The 6321-nt window shown below is 46.2% G+C and overlaps 3 pseudogenes; all 3 read left to right on the top strand.

The window, feature by feature from the left end:
• Positions 1-335: 335 nt before the first annotated feature.
• LOC148943191 (small subunit ribosomal RNA) lies at positions 336-2135 on the top strand (annotated as a pseudogene).
• A 1075-nt stretch (positions 2136-3210) lies between these two features.
• Positions 3211-3365, top strand: LOC148943190 (5.8S ribosomal RNA; annotated as a pseudogene).
• Positions 3366-3978: 613 nt separating this feature from the next.
• On the top strand, positions 3979-6081 carry LOC148943189 (large subunit ribosomal RNA; annotated as a pseudogene).
• Positions 6082-6321: the final 240 nt, after the last annotated feature.

The raw sequence follows: 6321 nt of genomic DNA, 5'->3' as shown, positions 1-6321 counted from the left end.
TTGGAGGTATCATTTCCCGTTTGATAATTAGAGAAAGCACTTCGTCCAAGATGAACCCAACCATGTTCGAACTATTCTGTGAAGAAACTGTATTGTAAGTGTTTTTAAATATATATATATATATATATATATATATATATATATATATATATATATATATATATATATATATATATATATATATGTATATATATATATATATATATATATATATATATATATATATATATATATATATATATATATATATATATATATATATATATATATATATATATATATATATATATATATATATATATATATATATATATATATATATATATATATATATATATATATATATAGTAGCATATGCTTGTCTCAAAGATTAAGCCATGCATGTCTAAGTACAGCCCCTAGTGGGCGAAACCGCGAATGGCTCAATAAGTCAGTTATGGTTCCTTAGATCGTACTATATCCTACTCGGATAACTGTGGTAATTCTAGAGCTAATACATGCACAATAGCCCCAACTTCACGGAAGGGTGCTTTTATTAGATCAAAACCAATCAGGCTTTGGTTCGTCTCTTGGTGACTCTGAATAACTATAACCGATCACACGGTCTCGCACCGACGACGTGCCTTTCAAATGTCTGCCTTATCAAATTTCGATGATAGGCTATGCACCTACCATGGTTGCAACGGGTAACGGAGAATCGGGGTTCGATTCCGGAGAGGGAGCCTGAGAAACGGCTGCCACATCCTAGGAAGGCAGCAGGCGCGCAAATTACCCACTCCCAGCACGGGGAGGTAGTGATGAAAAATAATGATGCAGGACTCATCCGAGGCCCTGTGATTGGAATGAGTACACTTTAAATCCTTTAACGAGGATCCATTGGAGGGCAAGTCTGGTGCCAGCAGTCGCGGTAACTCCAGTTCCAATAGCGCATATTAAAGTTGCTGTGGTTAAAAAGCTCGTAGTTGGATATGGGTCTCGGTCGGGTGGTCCCGCCTCACGGTGGTCACTGCCTCGACCGGACAATTCATTGGATCGTTCATGGTGCTCTTAACCGAGTATTCTGGGTGACCGACACGTTTACTTTAAACAAATTAGATTGCTTAAAGCAGGTGCACCGCGCCTAATTATCACAGCATGGAATGATGGAATAGGACCTCGGTCTTATTATGTTGGTTTTCTGGAATTGAGGTAATGTTTAACAGAGACAGATGGAGGCATTCGTACTGCAGCGCTAGAGGTGAAATTCTTGGACCGTCGCAAGACGAACAACTGTGAAAGCATTTGCCAAGAATATTTTCATTAATCGAGAACAAAAGTTAGAGGTTCGAAGGTGATCAGATACCGCCCTAGTTTTAACCATAAACGATGCCAACCAGCGATCCGCCGACGTTACCTGAAGGACTCCACGGGCAGCTTCCAAGGAAACCAAAGTGTTTGAGATCCAGGGGAAGTATGGTTGCAAAGCGGAAACTTAAAGGAATTGACGGAATGGCACCACACGAAGTGGAGCCTGCAGCTTAATTTGACTCAACACGGGAAACCTCACCAGGCCCGGACACGGGAAGGATTGACCGAGTGAGAGCTCTTTCTTGATTCAGTGGGTGGTGGTGCATGGCCGTTCTTAGTTGATGGAGCGATTTGTCTGGTTAATTCCGATAACGAACGAGACTCTAACCTGCTAAATAGACGATGGATCCTAGTGGTGGATCGCTCTTCTTAGAGGGACAAGTGGCTCTTAGCCATATGAGAGTGAGCAATAACAGGTCTGTGATGCCCTTAGATCTCCTGGGCCGCACGCGTGCTACACTGGAAGAATCAGCGCGTCCTCCCTGTCCGACAGTATCGGGTAACCGCTGAACCTCGTCTGTGGTTGGGATTGGGGACTGTAAGAATACCTATGAACCAGGAATCCCTAGTAGGAGCAAGTTATTAGCTTCCGTCGATTACGTCCCTGCCCTTTGAACACACCCCCCTCGCTACTACCGATTGAATGATTTAGTGAGAACTTCGGATGACTCGCCTGGGCAGCCTCCAGGCCACTCGTGGTGTGGTTGAAAGTTGTTGAAACTTGATCCTTTAGAGGAAGTAAAAGTCGTAACAAGGTTTCTGTAGGTGAACATGCGGAAGGATCATTAGCGTTTGATAAGCGAGAAGGAGACTCTTGGCCCCTGTGGTCAGTAATTTGTCTAATCGTTGTTATTGATACTCGTTCTCGTGTTTGGTGTTTGAGGTGCACAAGTAGGTTTTCTGTGTGTGAGGAGTATCCCTTGTGCAGCATCATTCATGGGGACCATTTGTTGAACAATGGAGTGCTCAAGGGAGTGTTGAGGAATGGGGGCTTTGAGGCAGTTTTTGTGGGGATAATTGCCTCAAAGTTTGGTTCGTTACTAATGGGGAAATGACGAGACCATTAACTGTGAGGACTATCTGAGCTGGCTCTGTAGAGGGGGCTCTCAGAGGAGTAGAGCATTCAAAGCCTGTTGAGGTAGTAAGTCTCAATGGAATCACAATGACGTCATGAAGAGATGAACCATCACTGAGGTGACTGTTGTTGCCCCAGCAGCAAATTTGTGTAGGGGGCCACGAGATGATGACTGGGTATTGTTTCGAGGCCTTGGTGTCTGCATCTATTAGAAGGATGGAGGGTTTGCTTTTGGTAGCAACAAGAGATCATGTCTTGCTCTGCAGTGGGGGCTCTCTGAAGAAATGAGCATGCAAAGCTTGTGATAAACCTTGAGTTGTGCATGTGGGCAAAATTTATGCCATCTGAAATAGTAGACATCAGATTACTAACACTGTGGTAGTTGCTGCCCCAGCAACATTTTGGTGGGACCTGGGAAGTATTCTTTACCCTTCCCGAGGGCCCAAGTGGTGCAAGACGAAGGGATTGGCTTGGTCAAAAGACAGGCGCGTGAGTCCTCAGGTGAGCCAAGGTTTTGCACTGCGATTGCACTGACGTAGCATCGATTTTGCAATCAATAAGCCAACATGCTCTTGAACTCTCGATGTATATTTTCTACGTGTGAATTCGTAGTGAAAAATAGAAAGGGGTTGAAGAGAGTGTATAACTTTGTAACTTATCTGTTAGACCATTCCTCGCGCATAAATGGAGTGACTTTTATCTTTAAAAACTTTAGAGTTACGGTTTTGTGACACTTGTGAACGATCCGTTTCCGGGGGGGATTACTCCGATGAAACATTCATTAGAATGACCCTGGAAGATGGATCACTTGGCTCACATTCCGAAAACGAATGCAGCTAGACGCGTGATTCCATGCGAACTGCAGGACACATGGAACGTCTATATTTTGAATGCAAATTGCATGTCCAGCCTTTGAGCTTGGACTACGTCTGGCTGAGAGACGGATGTTGCTATTATACGGTATTGTTTACCATCACTGCGAGGCTCCTTGCTACTATTTGTTGTTTATTACAACCTATAGAGAATGTAAGCGATCTCGTTAAGTTTTGTGTACACTGCTGATGTTGAGAGGATTTGGTCAGAGGTATTGGTCTCGTTATGCTGGTCTCATTTGCCTCTTTTGGCTTTGGGTTAGGGAATCCATGGTACAAAAAAAGAGTGGAAGTGATCTCATCAAGTATACATGGCCCAGGGCTATGCCTCTTGTGGATCATCCTTTTACTTGTCACCCAACTGGGTAATGGTAACTGAGCTCCTTTTTGGTTGAATGACAGGAGTGTTATCATTATGGGCTGCGCACAGTAGAAGCCACAATGACGATAAATCCAAAGTCTTCTCAACTGAAGCACTCTGACTGACAGCCTTCGGCACACGAATAGACTACTACAACTTTGGTTGTAGGAAATTGGTTTATTTGATGTTGAACTGTTGATTCCAAGGGGCATGCTGGCACTACAGGGTTATTGGTGACCAGGTGACTTTGGATGATTGGTTTGAAAAACAAATGACCCTGTCAGTTTATATAAAAAAACCCGGCCTCAGCTCAGGCAAGACGACCCGCTTGACTTAAGCATATTAGTCAGCGGAGGAAAAGAAACTAACAAGAATTCCCCTAGTAGCGGGGAGCGAAGAGGGATAAGCCCAGCACTAAGTGTCAATTGTATCCTTCGGGAGGCAATTTCGACAGATACAGTGTTTGGGAGCCTCGTAAGACCGTCGTTTGTCCAGTCTAAAGTCCTCATGAATGTGGCCCGATTGCCCAGAGAGGGTGTCAGGCCCGTAGGACGGATGAACGCTCGGCATTACGAGGTCTCTCTAGAGTCGTGTTGCTTGAAAATGCAAAGCTAATCAGGTGGTAAACTCCATCTAAGGCTAAATACAAATGTGAAACCTATAGAAGACAAGCACTGCGAGGGAAAGTTGAAAAGGACTCTGAAGACAGAGTTAAACATTGCGTAAAACCCTCCAGGGGTTTAAAACGGAATAACTTTCGAAGTTCGAGCCATCTTCGGGATAATCGTTGTGGGTAGCGAGTGCTGATGTGATCGCTGAGTGCAGCCTCGGCTTTTATCTGGTCTTGTTAGTCATCTACGTTGCTCACGGCGTGTATTCCTGGGTGGATTCGTAATCCGCACGCGGCTGGAATGGTGTCAAAGGACCCAGTGCTTTTATTGCTTCGGCTTCAAGATGCTGGATTCCCGGCAACAATTCGGCCCGGCTTCTGTTGCTGGGTGCCTCTCTGTGGGTCTCCTGGGTGAGCGAAGAGTAGTTGAGTTACTTCTGACCCGTCTTGAAACACGGACCAAGGAGTCTAACTTGTGTGCAAGTCGTAGGTCGATGAGAAGACCGATGGCGGAATGAAAGTTAAGGCATTGCTTGCAATGTTGATGGGAGATCCCTCTTCTCTGGAGAGGGTGCATCCCAGGGGCGTCGTGATCCCGTTGCAGATGCGACGCACCTAGAGCACACATGATAGGACCCGAAAGATGGTGACCTATGTCTGGCCAGGTCAAAGTCAGGGAAAACCCTGATGGAGGACCGAAGCGATTATGACGTGTAAATCGATCTTCGGAGCTTGTATTGGGGTGAAAGACTAATCGAACCATCTAATAGCTGGTTCCTCCCAAAGTTTCCCTCAGGATAGCTGGCGCTCAAGCAAAGGAGACGGGAGTCTCATCTGGTAAAGCAAATGATTAGAGGCCTTGGGGCCGTAACGGCCTCAACCTATTCTCAAACATTCAATGGGTGAGATGCCTTGCTGACCGTGGTGTAGTTGGTGGCAAGGATTTTGGATCCGAGTGCCCAGTGGGCCACTTTTGGTAAGCAGAACTGGCGCTGTGGGATGAACCAAATGTCCAGTTAAAGCATCCAAGCTAATGCATATTCCCGATCCCAAGGAAAGGAGTTGGCTGCTCCAGACAGCAGGACGGTGTCCAAGGAGGTTGGAAACCGCTTAGGAGTGTGTAACAACTCACCTGCCGAAGTAACTAGCCCTTAGAATGGGAGGTGCTTTAGCATTGTGCTGATACCGGACCGCCAGTCGCAGAGCTCGTCGATCCTTGGTGATCGTCACTGATGCGCCGGTGAGTAGGGAGGTCACACTGGTTGCGTTGAAGGGTTTGGGCGTGAGCCTGCCTGGAGTGGCCAGTGGCGCAGATTTTGGTGGTAATAGCAAATACTCGAGAGAGATCCTTGAGGCCTAATGTGGGGAAGGGCTCCATGTGAACAGTGGTGGAACTTGGGTCAGTCGGTCCTAAGCCTAACCTAAATTTGTAGCACAACACGAGTGTTGAACAAAAGAGACACGAAATGTTGATCACAGAGCGTGAGGCTCGTGGCAAGGGTGAAAGGGAATCCCGTTTTTATTTGGGAACTGGATGGGGTAATGTTCGGATCCTCGTATACGTTTCGGCAACGAGAATTGGCCATGGGAAGCTGGTGGGAGTGCCGGGAAGAGTTTTCTTTTCTGTGTAATGGTGATACAAACCCTGGAATTCCTCCGAGGAGAGATAGGGTTAATCTTCCGAAGAGCGTTGCACTTGAGCGACGTCGCTCCATTCTTGTCGGTCCTTGAAAATTATGGTGAGGGCCAAGTCTATCCCTACCACCAGACCATGCCGATAACCGCATCAGGTCCCCAAGGTGAACAGCCTCTAGGCGATAGATGAATGTAGGTAAGGGAAATCGGCAAATTGGATCCTTAACTTCGGGATAAGGATTGGCTCTGAAGGTTGAGGGTGTCGGGCTTGGAGCAAGATGCGACTGGCTACCAAGTTGGTCTTGGGTTCTCGCAAGGGTGCTTGATCCCTTCTCAAGCTGGTCGTTGACGGCCCAAGCAGTGCTCTTAGTGCCTTGCTTTGGCATGGTTCGGTACCTCGGCGCCCAATGAATGACCAACT

The sequence above is a fragment of the Artemia sp. Qi Xiang Cuo genome, chromosome 15 (assembly GCF_049724085.1).
Source record: "Artemia sp. Qi Xiang Cuo chromosome 15, ASM4972408v1, whole genome shotgun sequence".
Taxonomy (NCBI): domain Eukaryota; kingdom Metazoa; phylum Arthropoda; class Branchiopoda; order Anostraca; family Artemiidae; genus Artemia; species Artemia sp. Qi Xiang Cuo.
The sequence above is the reverse complement of the archived record's forward strand: the minus strand, read 5'-3'. Positions and strand labels throughout refer to the sequence as shown.